Source organism: Mirounga angustirostris, unplaced genomic scaffold (assembly GCF_029215605.1).
Source record: "Mirounga angustirostris isolate CCGP_5_RB_7025 unplaced genomic scaffold, mMirAng1.0.hap1 SCAF_12, whole genome shotgun sequence".
NCBI classification, from domain to species: Eukaryota; Metazoa; Chordata; class Mammalia; order Carnivora; family Phocidae; genus Mirounga; species Mirounga angustirostris.
Genome location: NW_026991720.1, coordinates 41,737,199 through 41,756,914, shown reverse-complemented (window position 1 = coordinate 41,756,914; position 19,716 = coordinate 41,737,199).

Genomic DNA, 19,716 nt, shown 5'->3' with positions numbered 1-19,716 from the left:
CCCCAGTTAGGGTGGTGCGATGGCAGGAAGCAGGTTACTTTCCGCAACCGAGCAGCGCCGAGGCGCACCTAGCGAAGGGGCTAGCGAGGCTCACTCCCGCTTCTCGGGGCCGGGATCTGCTGGGTCTCTTCCTTCAACCCACCGCAGCCTTTGCGGCGGTCGTCAGTCCCAGACCTCCCACCTAGGAGAGGCCAAGGCAGACCAGAGGACAGGGGACAACGCGCTGTACGCCCGGTTCTACTTAGTTAGTTCCACCGCTTGGGGACTCGAGAAGCGGACTCTAGCCCCTAAAGACTCCTCCCAGGGCGACGCTGTCTGGTCCCTGCGAACAGCTGACCTGGACCCGCTTCTCCGCTCGCGGCGCTCGGGCCATCCTCCCACACACGCGGTTCCCAGCCAGGACTTGAGGCCAGAGACGGCCGCCGCCGTTCCCGGGGCTGGGACACAGACGGCCAAGTTAGAGCCGCCGCCGCTGCCGGTCCCCGGTCAGTCGGCGCGGTGATGGTGGCGCTGGCGGCGGCGGGGGCCTTCCCTTGGCTGCCCCGCCATTTAATCAGGGCTATTATCAGACGCGGCTTGCAGGATGGCGCCGGCGGAGCTTTACCCCCATTAGCTCAGGGCGGGGTGGGGGCTGGGCCCCTAGATCGCTGCCTGTCCGGCCGCAGCTGCAGGGCTTCTGAGGGCGCTTAGAGTAAGGCCGAGGCGCGGGGTCTGGCAGCGGCTTGGCCAGTCTCAACCCAGCCCTTGTCAGGCTGACAGTTTTTATTTCCCAGCTCCCAGCTCGACCCGTACTAGCTCCGTGACGTTGGGGCGAATCACTGCACTTTCCTAAACCTCGGTCTCTCATCTGTAAAATGGGTTCAGAAAGATACTTAACTCAAGGTTGTCGTGAAGATTAACTGTCTCAAGATTAACTAAGATGATACATCTTAAGTGTTATGTGCACAAATGGTGTGACTGCTATTATTACACTAGAAATGTGTCTGCCTTTTTAAAAAGCCCCCACCCGTTTGTTTGTTTGTTTCATTAAAAAGGAGGGGGAAAGAGGGACAGAGGTTGAATGTTTCAAAGAAGTCCAAGATTGCTTACAGACTTGCTGGTTTTATTCACGACTGACTGGGTTCCAGTTTCACCTATGTCACTGGCTAACCGATATGACTTCGGGCATTCCGTTTCCTCTCTTGTGCCTCATTTGCCTTAGCTGTGAAATGGAAGAAGTACTAGCACCTGCACTGCTGCACTGTTGTGCACAGAAATGAGACGATGGGGCGCCTGGGTGGCTCAGTTGGTTAAGCGACTGCTTTCGGCTCAGGTCATGATCCTGGAGTCCCTGGATCGAGTCCCGCATCGGGCTCCCTGCTCGGCGGGGGGTCTGCTTCTCCCTCTGACCCTCACCCCTCTCATGTGCTCTCTCTCTCTCATTCTCTCTGTCTCAAATAAATAAGTAAAATCTTTAAAAAAAAAAAAGAAGAAGAAGACGATGCACGTAGAATGCTGAGCACGCAGTAGGCACCTCAAGCACAGGTTATTTGTTGTTATTAGCAAAATTTTTACAAACCACAGTCTTCCTTCCTTCCTCCTTTCCTTCCTTCCTTCCTTCCTCCCTCCCTCCCTCCTCCCTCCCTTCCTTCCTCCCTCCCTCCCTCCCTTCCTCCCTTCCTCTAAATCTCCCTACAAACAGGCAACTGTCTTCTGATCCTAAGGGATATTTATGGGGGGATGGTAGTGGGGAGGTGGCAGACTTAGGTTCAGAGCTAAATATCAGGCTGAAAATGCCAGGGAAAGGGACTGTGAATCACTGGACAGTGTCTTTTAGCCTCTAGAGTTTCCTCTTTGCATTCCCACCACAATACCCTATTGACACTGTCCATTTAAGATAAAAGGCAGACAGCAAAATCAGTCACTATTATTTTCAGATGGCTGCTAAAAAATTAGCACTTGCAGCAACCCCAGTGTTGTCAGCGGTAGTTTCTAATCAGTGAAGTGTAATTAGCAAAGCAAGACTAATTATTAAAGTGACCCTCTAAGTAGTGAATGTTTGTAAATGGTTCTTAAGTGAGATGTGCTTGGGCACACAGCCCAATCCTTAAGGACTGTGCTTAGCTTCAGCCAATGCTGGCCCCAGCTCTCTTGCTTTCCCCAAAGCCTCGTCCTGCTTTTGGATTGACTTTCTTCCTCTGGCATGTAAACAAATGGCTCATAATAATAATGATTAACTTATTTCAAGTGCTTGTATGTGCCTGGCAATATCCTAAGTACCTTAGCTGTACTATCTCATTTGATACTCCCCATTTTACAGATGAGGAAAGTAAGGCACAGAGAGGTTCTGTAACTTAATATCAATCAGACTGCTGATAGTTGATGATAGGTTGGAATTCTTATCTGTCTTTTTCCAAGGCTTCTATGTCCCCATCTCCTATTGCTTTTAGTCTCCACTCTTCTACAACTCCAAAAACACTTCAAAGAGGATGGCAACTCAGTGAGTCTAGAGGAAAAGGAACAAAGAAAGAAACCTCAGGATGTTCTCTGCTTCTAAGGAGGCACCCAGGGGTTGAGAATACAATACCTGGTAGGGGTCTGAGGGCCTTTACTAGTTAGAATGACTTCTTGTTAGTCCCTTCTCCTTTGAGCCACCATTACTCTTTTATTAAATGATCGCATGCTTCTTACATTGTATAACTGTTTTATTATATAACTAACATTTAGTGAGATCTAATGTATCAAAGCCTGTGGTAGATGCTTTTAGGTACATCATTTCATTGTAAAATAAATTTCATAAATTTTATTTTATAATAAATACTATCTACTTCACAGGGCTTTTGTGATGATCCAATGAGCCAAATTATTTGAAGGTAATAAAAAATAAGAGCTTATTAGAACTATTGTTGATTTTAAACATTTTGAAAAAAAAATACATCCTTTTCAATACGTGGTTCAAAGTTTACCTGAATCCAAAGCACTTAGGAATTTTGTGTATTTCTTGGCTCCACCCAGAGTGACTGGACTCTGGGTCCGCAGTGCCTATCAGGGTGAGGCACGGGGGATGAACATGCCTCTGAACCAAGCACCCCAAGAAGTTTCTGAACAACTATTCCTCTTCATGGCATTCCAGTCTTCCTATTGGCCACATCTAGCTTTAGATTTGACCAGAGCAAAAGAGAAACAAGGACTGTTCACCTCTTCTGAGAAGCCATCTGTGAATGATCAAAAAGCCCCACATTGAAACCTATAACTTTTATAATTTCCCACCACACTTTTAATCAGAAAGGGTGACTTCTGGTTATGATATGTCTGTTATTTCTTTCAAAGGTGAATACTGGACTACTGAAATGACTGACTCTGTGCAACTTGGGAAAAGAAAAGCCAGCAGCAAGTCCCATCCCCACCACACACACCTTACAGAGAGGGCAGAGCTGGAGGTGAGGTCTTTAGCTTGGATTACTACAGCAGGGACCAAGACATTTCAGAATGTTTGAAAAGACAAGCAGGGTCACTCAAATCCCCCTCTTTCCCTGTTTATGGATGAGGAAATTGAAAATTGAAGCTGAGTCAGGAAGTGACATGCTCAAAGTCACATTGCTGGTCATTATCTTTGAACCCAGGTTGGCTGACTTTGAATTAATACTGACCCCTTTATGGGAGCTCTCCTTAGGAGTAGGAAAGCCGCCTCATTATCTATCATTGGTTTCCTGATATATGCAACTACACTCGCTGAGTCGTGGCCCACACATATTGGGCTTTTGGGGGATGATCATGAAGACCACACAACTTCTCTAAGACTTGAAGCTGAATTCTATAGCATGGCTTAATTTGGCCATGAGCAGGGAAGAAAACTTGGGAGTCTTGCCCTTGGCATAAGGATTTGACTTCCAGAGGAGTTCCTTGTTATCTGGATTACAGACAACAGTCATCTTTGGATTTTAAGGTTGACTGACCTGCAGGACTGATTTGCTCTTTTTTGAGGGGGTGGGGGCAGACTTACATATGACCGGATAGAATGCAAGTATTTGAAACAAAATTTTTAGGAGAGGGGATTGAAATAATATGTGCGTCAATTAAGAGTCTGTGTTTCCAACAATGGGAAATCCTTGTCAATCTAGTTTAAACAATAAGAGGACTTTGTTACCCCACCCACTTATATAGTTTAGATATAGCTTCTGGTGGAGTGCCATCCAAGGCTCAAAGGAAATCTCCATTTCTCATCTCTGGCTTCTTGCTGTTAGTGCTATTTTTAGGCAGGCTTTCTCCTGGGGTCACAAGATAGCTATCAGCAGGTCTCATGGCTACATTTTGACGTGTTTGCACCCATTAGGGGCTCTCTCCTTCAGTAGCACCTATAGAGAAATGAGTCCAGGCAATATCTTCACACTCATTGGAACTGGCTTAGGATCATGTGCCTTGAATTCAAAATCATGATCAAAGGATTGGCTTAACCAAGTCAGGGGTCTACCCCTGGAGTTTGGGGAGAGTGGAAGTCCTCTGGAACCATGTAACTGAGACCAGCAAAGGGGTGACTTCATTAAGGAAGAATGGGATTACCACTGCATACTGGAGCTTCAGAAATTTGGCTTGAGAAGATTTTTGTTCTTTGCAGGAAACCTGGATTGTGTTTCCCAAATGAAGCTTTGCAGAACATAGGTGGTTTCAGATGTTGTCTGTTTCTGCACATCCCACGAACTAAGAACGGCTTTCACATTTTCAAATGGTTGGGAAGAAAAAGCAAAAGAAGAACAGTATTTTGTGACATGTGAAAATTATACGAATTCAGTGTCCATGAATAAAGTTTTATTGCTGGAGTTGGCAAACTTTTTTCTGTAAAGGGCCAGATAGTAAACATTTAGGTTTGCAGGCCATATGGTTTCTGTCACAATTATTCAACTCTGTCATTGTAACATAATAGCAGCATAGGCAATATGTAAACAGATGGACGTGGCTGTGTTCTGATTAAAATTTTATTTATAGACACTGAAATTTGACTTTCATATAATTTTTACATGTCAAAAAATAGTATTCTTCCTTTGATTTTTTTTTTTCAACCACTTAAAAATGTAAAAACCATTCTTGGCTAGCAGGCTGTGTAAAAACAGGTAACTGGCTAGATTGGCCCATGGGCCATAATTTGCAGCCCCGTTTTATTGGCTGCTTTTGCAGTGTGGTGGCAGAGCTGAGTAGTTGTGACAGAGACCACATGGCCTACAAAGCCTAAAATATTTACTAGTTGGTCCTTTACAGAAAAAAATATGCTGACCCTTACTCTGGAGTGGTACTTCTCCAGCTTTAATTTGCATACAAAGCACCTGGGGATCTTAGGAAAATGCAGATTCTGATCCTGTAAGTCTGGGTCAGTCCAGAGATTCAGCATTTCAACAAGTTCGGAGATAGACCACATTTGGAGGATTTTTCAGTCATTCTTCTAAGGATATCCTTTATCAGAAACCTGAGAGGAGCTCCTCTCTCACCTACCCCCACTTGTTGAATGCGAAGTTTCTTTGCAGGGGGATGGGAATCTACATATTAAATAAGCAGATCACATAATCTGTGATTCTTTTTGAGAACCACTGGTGCAGATGCTTTAAAAGAGATTCAATGACAAATTCATTGAGGGCAGGGTATGAGCCAAACAATTGGCCTCAGAGCTCAGGTGGGATTTTGGTGGCTTTTTGTTCAACAGAGGATTAATACTATATTTTAAAAATGTCATTAATTATCTAATTACTTTGGCATAAGGATTATTTGTTGGTTAATTTCCAGAGAGCAAACACTGCTTAGCATATCTTGATTTCACATGAAGGCAGTGATTTAGGCATATTGATTGTTAGCAAACCCCTTCCATTTTTCCCATTTCAGGTATGCATTTATGACCTGCCAGATCTATTAATGTTCAGATAGGTTTAAAGAGCAAGGATTGGGTTTTTCTCTATTCTTCATGTAGTAAGGCAAATTTTCTATAAAACCCCATTAAGCCCTTTCTTTATTGACCTCTTTCCTTCTTCCCTCCGTTCTTTCCTTTCCTCAGTGTCCATCCATCATGAATTTTTAGTTTTATTTCCAAGTTTACTAACTTCTGAAGAATTAAATTTCCCAAACTATGCAGCTATTATATTAGAATGAAGAAAGAAAAGAGGAATGGAGAACTTAACTAGCCATGGGATTTGGGATTTACAGAATGTGAATCAAACTCTGGTCCTAGACAGCAAGGAGCAGCCAGCCTGGGGGCCCTGAAGGATGGAGACTGAGCAGCTGTGGAAATAGAACACTCTGGCCCCAAATTGAGTGGGGAATCTGCGTTGTGATATGTGATGTGTCAAACACACTGTTCAAACAGCGTTTATGACACTGTGGGTCACATGAATGGAAAAGCACTACTTGTTTTCTTCTGTTTTATACTTGCTAATGACTCAAAGCTAGCTTTATAATTCAATCTGTGCATGTGGTCATACAAGCCAGGCCTGTCAGTACTGTCTGCTTCTTCCCAGGGAGGGATAGGACAATGGGAAATGAGGAGGTGGGTGGAAGCGAACCTTGCATTTAAAGGCTGCAGAAAAGAGGCGCCTGGGTGGCTCAGTAGTTAAGCGTCTGCCTTCGGCTCAGGTCATGATCCCAGGGTCCTGGGCTGGAGCCCTATGTCTCCTGGGATCCTCCCCTGAGATCAAGCCCTGCTTTGGGCTCCTTGCTCAGCAGGGAGCCTGCTTCTCCCTTTCCCTCTGCTTCTCCCCCTACTTGTGTTCCCTCTCTCACGGTCTCTCTGTCTGTCAAATATAAAAATTACTAATGTATTACTAATTTAAGTTTTGGTTGCTTCACATTGGATCCTGATGGGTGTTTTTATTTTTACTTAAATTAGCAGAATTTCATAGGAAAAAAGAAAATCAAGTAGATGATGATTTTTGGAAGGGCTATCTTGAATGTCCTTAAATAGTTAAACTCTTATTTAACTAAGCCAAGGTGATAGAGAAAAGCAATATTCTCCTACCAGAAAATAATAGTAATAATAACAATAACCCTCAAACCCATACAATTAACTTGTCAATGTTGGGGCCTGTGGATACAGAAAGCCTTCCATTCTTGACTTGATGTTTACTGTAATGCAGAATGATTAGTATTCTAGCTTAAAAGGCTACAGAGTAAAAGAAACCTGAAAATGAAAATCCCCTCAGACCTCTTAGAATAAATTATGTGGATTTGCTAAGTACACAGGCCGGCCCTCTTAAAAGGGAGATAACCACTTTAACTATTGCTTTGGAAAGAGAATCCATGAGGTCCGATTATGAGTCTAATTTTACGTTAGTGATTTTACATCAGTAAAAATAACCAACCTGGGTCCTTCACAAGGTGTTGTTTTAAAACAAAAACCAAATGAATTTGGAATCTGTTTACATTTCAAAGATAAAGCAGCAATGTGTAGTAAAGAGCCTGCCAGACTAGAAGTCAGAAACCTGAATTCTCCTGACTCCTTCCGAGTAACCTCAGCAGGCCTATGAGGCTCAGAATTTTTCATCTATGAAAGGTAGAGAAAAATGTCAACCCCACATTCTTCACAGTATTTTTCTTTCTTTTAGTTAATTGTGGTAAAGTTCATGGCACTTTTGTGAGGCACAAATGAAATAAAGGCTATAAAATTCCCCTTTGAAAATTATAAATCCTAATAAAAGATACTTCGGAAGGTTGAGATAGGTTTATTGACACTGTAACGTTCCATTTTCTTTTTTTCCCCTGCTAGCCTCAGCTTTCTTGAAGTAAAAATTAAACATAAAATATCCAGAAGAGAAGGACGCTGATCTTCCTTAATAACTGATCATAGGTTCTGTGGTAGCCAGCCTCCAAGATGGCCCTCAATGAACCCACCTCCTGATATCACATCCTTGTGATATCTTATACCAGGGTTGGCCTCTGTGACCAATACTATATATCTCTTCTAAGATTAGGTAATAAAATAATGAAGCTTTCCTCTCTTATTCTCTCTCTCTTTGGGATAAGTAAGCTGACATGTTATGAGTAGCCCCATACAGAAGCCCATGAAGCTAGGACTTAGTCTCCCACCGACAACTAAACTTGGAAGCAGATTCTCCACCCCAAGTCCGGCTTCTAGATGATTTTATTTTTCCCCCCAACAGCTTGATTGCAACCCAATGAAAGATCCTGAGTTAGAACCACCCAGGCAAGCTGCTCTCACATTCTCTACCTATGGGCAGTGTGAAATAATAAATGTTAATTATTTTAAGATGCTATATTAGGCAGCAATAGATAATTTATACAGGGTTTTTTTTTTTTTTTTTTTAGATTTCATTTATTTATTTGACAGAGAGAGACATAGCGAGAGCAGGAACACAAGCCGGGGGAGTGGGAGAGGGAGAAGCAGGCTTCCCGCAGAGCAGGGAGCCCGATGTGGGACTCGATCCCAGGACCCCGGGACCACGACCTGAGCCGAAGGCAGACGCTCAACGACTGAGCCACCCAGGCGCCCAATTTATACAGGTTTTAACAGGAAGGTAAAGAGGCAGAGATGCTGATGAGGAATTCTTTTCACTTCAGAGAACTTGACCAAGAAAGCCTACTGGGCACACATTTCCTTACTCCTCAGTAAGGATGTGAGAGGCAAAATGTCCATATACAGTAATTTAATCTAATGAAGGGTGTTTTGGTCTTGATGTTGCCCTTGACAAATCATAGCACACGGTTGAGGCAACTGGGCAGTATGAAGAGAAGAGGAGCCTCTGAGAAGCAAGAGGGTTAGTCAGGCTCTCCTCAGGAAAACAGCCCATGCTGGATAGCTCAGTAGAGGGAATTTAAGATGGGGGTCCAGTCACAGAGTTGAGGGAGCTAAAAAGCCAAACAGGAAATGGCGGGGGGCACAGGCAACTCAGATTAGCAATACTGACTGGAGAAACCAGGGTCATGTGCCCAGGACTAGAACAACAATGAAAGCAGCATGGCTGGAGAAGAAGCAGCTATTTCTGGAGTTGCTACCCTCAGTGGAGAGAAACTGAGAGAAATGCGGTGGCTCTGTCCCCTCCACTGGCCTTCGTTGTCCGCCAGTCCCAGGTGGGCTAGCCTAAACAGAATCCTTTTAGAAACAGACCTTGGAAATACGACTTGCTAGCATCATCCCCTTGTGAATCAGAGCAGGGGAAGGGTAGGGAGTGGATCTGAGAGCTAAAAGTCAAACAGCTGGCCCAGTCCACCTTTTTTGCTACTCAATATCTGTTCTCACATTCCTACCCATATTTATTTCCCAAGCAATATCAACTCTACGTGTCTATTATGCATACAGATGAAGACTCTCACCCTCCTATGACGAGGAGACACAAAGTTGCATCAGTCATATCAAAGTCCATATCTGCCCATTTCAAGGTCTGGAATCACCGGCTGATACAATTGTCCCCTTTAGGATCAGATATGGCTCCTCATGGTCTAGTAATCGATAAATAAAGAGCCCCCAAATTCCCTGCTCAAATAATAGGGGAATGGAGGGGAAGGAAAAGAAATCATTGTGTGTATGTGTGTGTGTGCAACTATATTTATTATGATATATTAACTATAATGTTGTGAATATATAGAGTAACAAAATGTGCATTATTACTACAGTCCTCGTTTCTGTAACTGGAAGCCATGTTAATATTTATCGCTTTCTTCTTCTACCACTATTTCATGTTCTCTTAGTCCTCAGCTTACATTTCAGCTAGTCCGGGATTTTTATTTGGTGGGAAGATCCAAAGTTTCACTCTTAAAGTTCCTGAAGTCTCAGTGCTATTGCCTTTATTGAATTTCTGTAGTCTTCCATTACACATATATAGAATAAGTAAGAGGTGTCCCAGTGAATTTCAGTTCTAAAAAGTTCTCCATGACCCGATTATGTAGCAGCAACTCAACTTCTTGGTAATTAGGATCTGACTCTTCAACCAGCATCATACCTCCTTCTTTTCCTGTTGGTTCGATGCCATGAGGAGCACAGATTCAGAAGCAGATTCAGTAGAAACATTGTGTCTCCTAGTGGAAGCTTCATCCCCAAGGCCTCCAAATAATCATAGCCCAAGATCTTGGGATTCGGAAGTGAATATTCTTCAAGGGGGCCAATAAGTGTAAAGTGGCCCCTTCTGTTTCCATTTCTTTATATCTGGACCTCTGTATTACGGAGAAACAGCGGTATATATCGGTTGTGGTTCAGAGTATGTATTACATCCTGCAGGATAACATCTGCGGTAGGTAAAATAACACCACCCCTCCTCCCAAAGATGCCCATGTCTTAATCCCTGGAATCTATAAATATGTTAGCCTACATAGCAAAGAAGAATTAACATTACAGATGGAATTACAGTTGCTAATAAGCTGATTTTAAATTAGGGAGAGTATCCTGAATTACCCAGGTGGGCCCACTGTAACCCAAAAAATCCTTAAAAGGAGAAGAGAGTGTGGAAGAGAATCAGAGGAACAGATGTGATGATAAAGGCAAGGTCAGAGTAATGATATGTGAGAAGGACTCTTTTAATAGCTTTGAATAAGAAGGAAGGGAACCATGAGCCAAGAAATGTAGACAGCCTCTAAAACCTGGAAAAAGGCAAGGGGACTGATACTACGCAGAGCCTAGAGAAAGAAAGGCTATCCTACCAAAGACATAACACGAGTGAGACCTGTGTCAGACTTCTGACTTCTAGAACTTTGAGATGATAAGTTTGCATTGTTGAAGCCATTACGTTTGTGGTGATTTTTTACAGCAGCAACAAAAAACTAATACCAGTACTTTAGTCTTACAAGGCATTTATCTCCCAGCTAGTGTTGTAGCTGAATCTGCCGTAAGCCATCCTACCATTTTATCAGGCCATTGCTTCTGAGTGCTGGTTATATTGTAAGATCAGTAAGTTCTATGAGGGTGATCCCATTACTAGATTTTTCTCGCTATGAAGTGAGTTCCTTGGTTAGAAATGTAATAGTGAATTAAGTATTTTGTAATTCCACAGGTGGTGGTGTTGGCAGAAGCACTGTGGGCAGAGAAGGTGAATCTGTGGAGTATCCCTATCACACTGGATGAAGTGCCATGAATCATCTCTTCCTATACCACCTGGCCATTTTGTACATGGACCCATGGCAGTTCTGTGTATGGGTCCACTGAGCAAGCAAGCACTGGGGTAACGGAGGAAAGAGGACAACTTTCGTTCACGGAACAGGCCATCTTGTCCACCCAAATATTGAGTCTTCTCTATCGTGGAGGCCCTTTACAGAGCATTCCCATGGGACTCAAATATCTTCACACTCTGTAGCCATTCTAGGTAAGTCAGCCACCTATTTCATGTACTTTCTTGTAGTCAGCCTCATTTTTTCCAAGCCTTCGATCAACTGGGAGACTTAGACACTGCCTATGACTAAGAATAGATTACGTATGTTAGGACATCTCTCCTTCCAGGCAAAGTGGACAACCTGATGTACCCCTTAAAGATTTTTTCACTTCCTTTTTAAGGCTTCCCTTCTCCCTTGTATTTAAAGCCACCCTAGAATGGAACTTTATTGGCTGAAATTTCCAGTTGGAACCAACTTATCATGTAGATTTATATGTAAAAAAGCCCAAGTATTTCCTTCCTTCAACAACTGGTCATAGGGAACTCCTCATATGACCATAGGCATGGATCGAGGGAGAGGTAGTGATGCACTGAAGATGGTCCCAGATAGTCTAAGTCAACTACATATTCAAGCATTTTTCTTGAGCTTTCCAGACCTGCAAATTTACATACACCATTCCTATTGGATGATGGGTTACTTTTGTGACCACTCTAATTTATGGCTTGATGGCTCAAATGAACACCCAAGTTTAATACGGGTGATTCTGTAGCATAGTCACTTGGTGTCCTGCAGTTAAGAGTTGAGGGCCTAGTAGTAAGCCAGAGGTTGTTCTCAAAAGGAAAAAAAAAAAATCAGCAGAATGAGATACGGTATGTTCCAAAATTTAGGAGTCTGTGTAGAATCTTTCTATTGTGGCTTGCCACTGGGCCCATATAGCATCCCGATTTGCAACAGACACTTTAAGCACTTTCATACCTGCCAAGTCAGAAGATCTGAGAGTTGCAGAGCAGCTGGTATTACAGCTTGGAGAAATTAAAGGGTCTCTATAAACTAGCAATCTTCCAGGTAACTCCATAAAAGCCTTGAAGTAGCAAATTCCAATGAGGAGCCCATTGCTTTAAAAATGTAAAGAGGCCCACTAAGCAACACGAATCAACTTATCTTTCATTTTTTTTTATTTAAATTTTAGTTAGTTAACATATAGTCCAATATTGGTTTCAGGAGTAGAATTCAGTGACTCATCACTTGCATAAAATACCCAGTGCTCATCATCACAAGTACCCTCCTTAATCCCCATCACCCATCTAGCCCATCCTCCACCCAGCTCCCTCCATCAACCCTCAGTTTGTTCTCTATTGTTAAGAGTCTCTTATTGTTTGTTTCCCTCTCTCTCTTCTTTTTCCCTTTCCCATGTGTTCATCTGTTTTGTTTACTAAATTCCACATATGAGTGAAATCATATGGTATTTGTCTTTCTCTGACTGACTTATGTTGCTTAGTATAATATACTTTAGCTCCATCCATGTCATTGCAAATGGCAAGATTTCATTCTTTTTGATGGCTGAGTAATATTCCATTATATATACATATATTTACATATATATGTATACCACATCTTCTTTTTTTTTAATTTTATTTATTTATTTGACAGAGAGAGACACAGTGAGAGAGGGAACACAAGCAGGGGGAGTGGGAGAGGGAGAAGCAGGCTTCCCGGTGAGCAGGGAGCCCGATGCAGGGCTCGATCCCAGGACCCTGGGATACTGACCTGAGCCGAAGGCAGACGCTTAACAACTGAGCCACCCAGTCTCCCCTATACCACATCTTCTTTATCCATTCATCAGTTGATGGACATTTGGGCTATTTTTATAGTTTGGCTGTTGTTGATAATGCTGCTGTAAACATCAGGGTGCATGTACCTCTTCGAATCTCTATTTTTGTATCCTTTGGGTAAATATCTAGTACCCAAAGGATACAAAAATAGAACTACATTATCTTTCATTTTCACCAAAAGGTTCCACTTGTCTTTAACCAAGCAGCAGGTTCATGAATTTTTATGGGATTTACCTTCTACCTGCTAAAATGCACATCTTACTGAGGCATCTAAGATACCTGCTCTTACTACTCACCAAGTCCAGTCAAGATGATGTTATCAATGTGGTGGGCCACCATGATGTTCTCTGGAATGTCCAAATGATCAGGGACATGGTGGACAATACTTGACAAGGAGCAAGAGGGGTAGCATAACCCTGAGGCAAGATGGTAAAGGTGTATTGTTGTTCTTACCAGCTACTGCTTCTGACTGAATTTGCTAATTGATAAAGAAGAAAAAGCATTTGTGAAATCATTAGCTGTATAATAAGGGCTAGGGACTCTATTACATTTTTCCAGGAAATATATCCACATCTAAAACATCAATTGCAATTAATATACCACTTCATTAACTTAACAATAATTCCTGTCCTTCTGTAAATGGAGTCATTCTCTATCTGACCAAAAAAAGGTAGGTTAAAATGGAGAAGAATAGGAATCACCACCCCTGCATCTTTCAAGTCTTAGATGCTAGCATTAATCTTTGCAATTCCACCAGATACGTGACATTACTTTGGTTTACTATTTTGGTAAAAAGTGATGGTTCCGGGGTTTTCAACATGGCCCTTCCTCCCATAGAAGCCCTTACATTAAGTCAGTGAGCCAGTGAAGATATTCTCCCAGTTCTCTACTGTTAATGTCTTTTCCAACAATGCAACACCTGGGAAATAACCACATGGATGGGGGAGCAGGCTCTCTAGGCCTAGTCTGAGACTGACTAGGACCCAAGCTCTATTTGCCACATTAGGCATACATAAACCTCCTATTATGACCAGTAGATCACAGTGAAATGTAAACTCAAAGCCAGTGTAATAACTTCTGAAAAGTTGGTATTACTGTTTTTTTTTTCTCTTCCTGGTATATTGTCACTTAATTAAATGGTCATAGGTCCCTTTGGGGAAAGTGTGGAGAAAGATTTACAGTACATACTTATGGCAGTGGGAGCTGCTTTTCCCTCAGATCAAAGGCTCTGGTTCTGTCAAGTGGCTTAGGTTTGTGAACTGGGTGAATGGTCTTTCTTTATCTCTTGTTGTGGCAACACAAGTCAGAATTATGCTCCTAAATCTACAATTTTTCTGATACTATAAATCAAGTAATATTATGTTAGGCAGCCTATTTCAGTCCTAGAGGCACCACGATCAGTTAACTACCATCATAGAGCCTTATGTGTCTAAACGCTCTGATTGCCCCGCTGAACCAACCCTGCTGCCCATTATGGCAATTGCACCCATCATGCTGCCACTTGGCTACCATTTCTCTGAAATCCCATCATTTCCACTGAAATAGCACACCTATTTTAGTAGACAGTATCTTCAGCCTATAGAGGACAGCCACCACAGAGCTTTTTAAGGATGCTTGTTCTTCCCTCCCCAGTGCATTTTTAAATTCCATGATGGACTATGTCCTGACACCTCCCAGGATACACAGGGGTAGGTTGCCTATAATAAATTCACTGCAATATTTACATCTCCCTAAGCTTTTTGATTCCTTCTTCCACATTATACCAGAGAAGTTCTGGCATCTTGACTCATTGGATATAGATTGTCTGCTTATAGTTTCATCTATCTAAACAAGCAAAATATTAGATCCATTTGCAGCCAGGTAAGCTAGCATACTAAATTCAGAAAGTTGGGTAAGTATATCCTTCTTGATAAATTAGCCTATATGATATAAGGTCTAACAATTATTCAACTTTCAGTAACCCAGCGCAGGTCAAATCTGATCATTAGCTATGTCTGCCCTGTGATTATAAGAAATTACATTTTTTAAGGTTGCTGTAGAATCTCTCTGATTCTCTGAACATGCCTTGAGTTGGGAGTTAAATCACCATGCTTATAATTTTATTTCTGTTACTTCTCCAGGGCCATTAGAAATATCTAGCCCAGTCCAGTCTTTGTTATATTTTATTTATACCATAATGGCTCAGTGCAGTGGCCATTTGATCTCTTAAAGACTTGCCTTCAACCAGCAGTCATCCTAGGCAACCACACATAATAACTAAAGTAATCTGAATGTCATCACATGCCACATGTGATCAGTACTCCATTAGTGGCTATGGGATCTTCCTGAACAATGCAAAAACTTCATAACTATCTCATTCCATTTGCCCCCTTCCAACCTTTTATGCCATATTATCATATTTTACTTTACATATTTCATAGACTCAAGACATCATTATTGCTATTGTTTTAAACAATTAATATTTTAAAAATTTACCCATACATTTACGTTTTTCAGTGCTTTTCATTCTTCCCTGAAGTTCTATGCTTTCATCTAAGATTACTTTCCTTTAGTCTGAAGAACTTGCTTTGGCATTTTTTGTAGCTCAGGTCTGCTGACAATAAATTTTCTTAATTTAGGTGTATGAAATGTCTTTATTTCATCTTTATTTAATTTTCCTAACTTTAGTTCAGAACAGTTTTTAGACTTACAGAAATATTACACGGATAAGATAGAGTTCCCAAATACACCCCACGAAGTTGCCCATATTGTCAACATCTTATATTAGTATGGTACATTTGTTACAAATAATTCACAAACATTGATACATCATCGCCGTGATTATTGATACATTATTATGAACTGAAATCTTATCCAGGTCTCCATAGTTTTTACCTAATGTCCTTTTTCTGTTTAGGACCCCATCCGGGATCCCACATTGCACGTAGTCACAGTTCACCTTAGTCTCAACATGGTTCTGACAGTGCCATTCGGGTTTTCTTTTTTAATGTTGTTTTCACTAGTTTTTTCATTTATCACTTTCAAGGTGTCATTTCCTTATCTTCTGGCATCTGTAGTTTTTGATGAAAAGTCTCCTCTTGTTCTGGTGGCAATAGTAGTCTGCCTAGGAGTGCTTGGGTGGGAGAGGGAGTGTATTGACAAGAAATGCTTCTGAAGTACGAGAAATGTTCTGTGTATTGATTTGGGTAACAATTACATGGGGATATAATCATGTAGAGTTAATTGAGCTATACCTATATGATTTATGCACTATATGTATATTTCCAAAAAAGCATTAAAAATATCATTCAAAGACCAGTCTTGCTAATATAGTCTACCAACTTAGTTCCAGACCTCTCTCTATGACCAAAAATAAGTATGAATAAATTGAAAAAGATATAATTATTTAAATAATTATTTTTTATGACTTATAAACTATTATTTTTGTATGACCTAAGACAAACTGATAGGTTTTTTTTTTTTTAAAGATTTTATTTATTTATTTGAGAGAGAGAGAATGAGAGAGAGCACATGAGAGGGGGGAGGATCACAGGGAGAAGCAGACTCCCTGCAGAGCAGGGAGCCCGATGCAGGACTCGATCCAGGGACTCCAGGATCATGACCTGAGCCGAAGGCAGTCGCTTAACCAACTGAGCCACCCAGGCGCCCAAACTGATAGGTTTTGTTTAATATCATAATCGTGATAAATAAATAACATACTCATGGTCATGGCAAATAAATAAATCAACTCTGGTGGTCAAGAAAGTTATTTTGTAAAACAAATTTGTGTTGAGTGCTAATGTCATTTGCTGTATGAATTAACCTTATTAATCAATAGGGCAATAAATGCTCCAGCTAGACCACTGTCACATTCAATGTACTTTCATACTATATTGAAAAAATACAATCATTAGCAATGATAAACAACACATTCAAAAGACTATGATGTCAGATACAATGGAGTTTGAACCTGGTTCCATTTCTTGCTAGTCGTGGAACCTTTGTGACTAAGTTACTTAACCTCTCTGAACTTTAGTTGTCTTACCTATACAATGGAGGATAATAAAACACATCTCATAGAGTTGTGGTGATGAGGAAAATTATATAATACATGTAAAGTATGTGTTATATATACATCCAATAGATGCCCAATATGTGGTAACCATTAATAATAAGAAATATTACAATATCATCCATAAGATAATTTTGGATTATGCTATTTATTTCATGTATAATATTTTCCCACTATCTAAAATAGTTTGTTACTGTCCATTTTGGTTTTATAGATACTATCAGTAGTATCTATTCTGAAGCCAGCTAGCTGTGCTTCAGAATGAATTTCTGACATCACAATTTTTCCTTTCCCTTTGTTTAACATTCCCTAGGATAATGCTCACTTAGAATAGTCAGTGCAATGGCACAAATGCTGCTCATTAGTGCTAAGGAAGTTCTCTTGCAAATGCTTGTCTCTTGAGTTCATGGTGACAGGCTGGCCACAAGACACCCATCACAGTGAGAGGGCTCCATCCCATCTCTTTCTGTCAGATGAACAGCAGTGACTTATTGTTTATTTTTATTTTTTAAAGATTCTATTTATTTATTTGACAGAGAGAGACACAATGAGAGAGGGAACACAAGCAAGGGGGAGTGGGAGAGGGAGAAGCAGGCTTCCTGCGGAGCAGAGAGCCCGATGCGGGGCTCGATCCCAGGACCCTGGAACCATGACCTGAGCTGAAGGCATACGCTTAATGACTGAGCCCCCCAGGCGCCCCAAACAGCAGTGACTTATTAATAAGAGAGGAAAATGATAGTAGCCTTAGTGTATGGAAATTGTTACTCTTTAAGACATGCCCTCCAGATAATTCAGAATTGGACAGTGCCAGTTTTTGAAGAATTATATTAATATGAATATGAATTATATGAATCTGGAATTACATGAATTATATAAAACCAAATCTCAAGTACCAGCATGTTTTCTGGGTAAATAATCAATAAATTATGAATGTGCTGGGCACCTGAGGATGCAAAGGGTGGGACTTGGCTCCTGCCCTTGGGGGATGTATGATTGAACAGCCAGCAGTATCAGATTAGAATGTGATTAAATTGCAGGTGTTCAGAGGAGGAGGTTGGGAGGTCCTAAGTGGGATCCAGCTGGAAATGATGGATGAATAGGATTTATATGGGTGAAAAGAAATTCCAGAGGAGAAGAATCACATAAGTACTACAAGGATAAAGAGTCAGGTTGAGGACAGATTGAGGAGGGAGGGTCTTTCATATAGAGATGTATTCTGTAAGAAAGGAGAGTTGGGAACCTTGCAGGCTTTATGACAACCCAATGGTGGTGAAGGGAGGGAGAGACAGAGCAGACATAGTGGATGGGACAGACAGTAGCGGTTGGTGGTCTAGATGCAAGGTCCCAGGTCCACACAAGGGACAGAGGAGAGAGAAGTTTCTAAAGAAGGGCCAACAGACCTTGATAACCAGTGGTTACAAAGATGTCTTTGTGGAGAGTGGGTGAGATTTGGAAGGAAGAGGGAAGGTGGAAAGGTAGAAGTCTCAGAAAATTCTCAGTGTTTAGATCTTCTTGGATGGAAGAATGACTTTACTATGTAGAGAGACATGAAAGTCAGGGAATAGATGGTGAGTTTGGCTCCAGAGTTTGTGAGTGTGATTTTCAGAACACTGTGTGCAGATGACCCACAGCCAGAGTTGGAATGGAGCAAAGTGATGTAAACAGGAGTTGTGATAACAGTTGTTAGTGTTTTGGAGTAACCTCTAGGCCTTAATGGTAGGTAAAGTTCTCCCTTCTCCCCCCACCCCCACAAACTTCTATATGCAAGTGAAGCCTCAGATAGACTCATGAACATTTATATCAAACAGTGAAGCAACCTGTTCCTGCAAGCTTGGAGAAACCCTGGTTTGTCTGTCCTTAGGCCTTCTGACAAGCACCCCGCCTAAAAGATTCTTCATGTAATGGATGCAAGGATATTGTGATGCCAGGAGCAAACAATCTTTTGGTCATATCAGGCAACAGTCACCCATTAAGTGTGTGTGTGCAGTGGGGGAATGGGCACAGGGTGAGCCCAGTGGTAAACCGAGGGTCAGCCAGAGAGCTCACTCTACCTCTTTCTGTAAGGGCAGAGCTCATAAAATCTCTCTAGCCAACCATGTATCATGTATGCCACCTTTTCACTGATTTAAAATGATTGTTAACAGCCCTTGTACAAAATAACACTCCCTCTAATGCAGATGTAAATAACAACGTTAGAAGTGCTTGTTACACAGGCACACGGGGTGGGGGTGGGGAGGGTGTGGATTCTTCCCCTGCTAGCTAACCAGTGCCTAGGGTGTAGACTAAGCTTAACTCACACACACATGCACATCATACACAGAAGTGTTTTATTTTATTTTATTTTATTTTTAAAGGTTGTATTTATTTATTTGACAGAGAGAGACACAGTGAAAGAGCACAAGCAGGGGGAGTGGGAGAGGGAGAAGCAGGCTTCCTGCCTAGCAGGGAGCCCGATGCGGGACTCGATCCCAGGACCCTGAGATCATGACCTGAGCCGAAGGCAGATGCTTAACGACTGAGCCACCCAGGCGCCCCCAGAAGTATTTTAAAGAAAGTGACTGCACGGGAGACAGTCCCAAAGAGAGAAAAGCTGAAACCACAGAGCCACTCCCTCTGAGGGAGGGGGCTATCAGAAGGACACACTCATGAGATGAGAGCATTTCAAGGCAGTAAAGAGGGTCTTGTAGCAGCCAATGCATCAAAGAAAAGAGTTATTGGATTTGGTGATCAGATTGGTGATTGGTGACCTTTGGGAGAATCGTTTGTGCAAGTTGCTGGGGC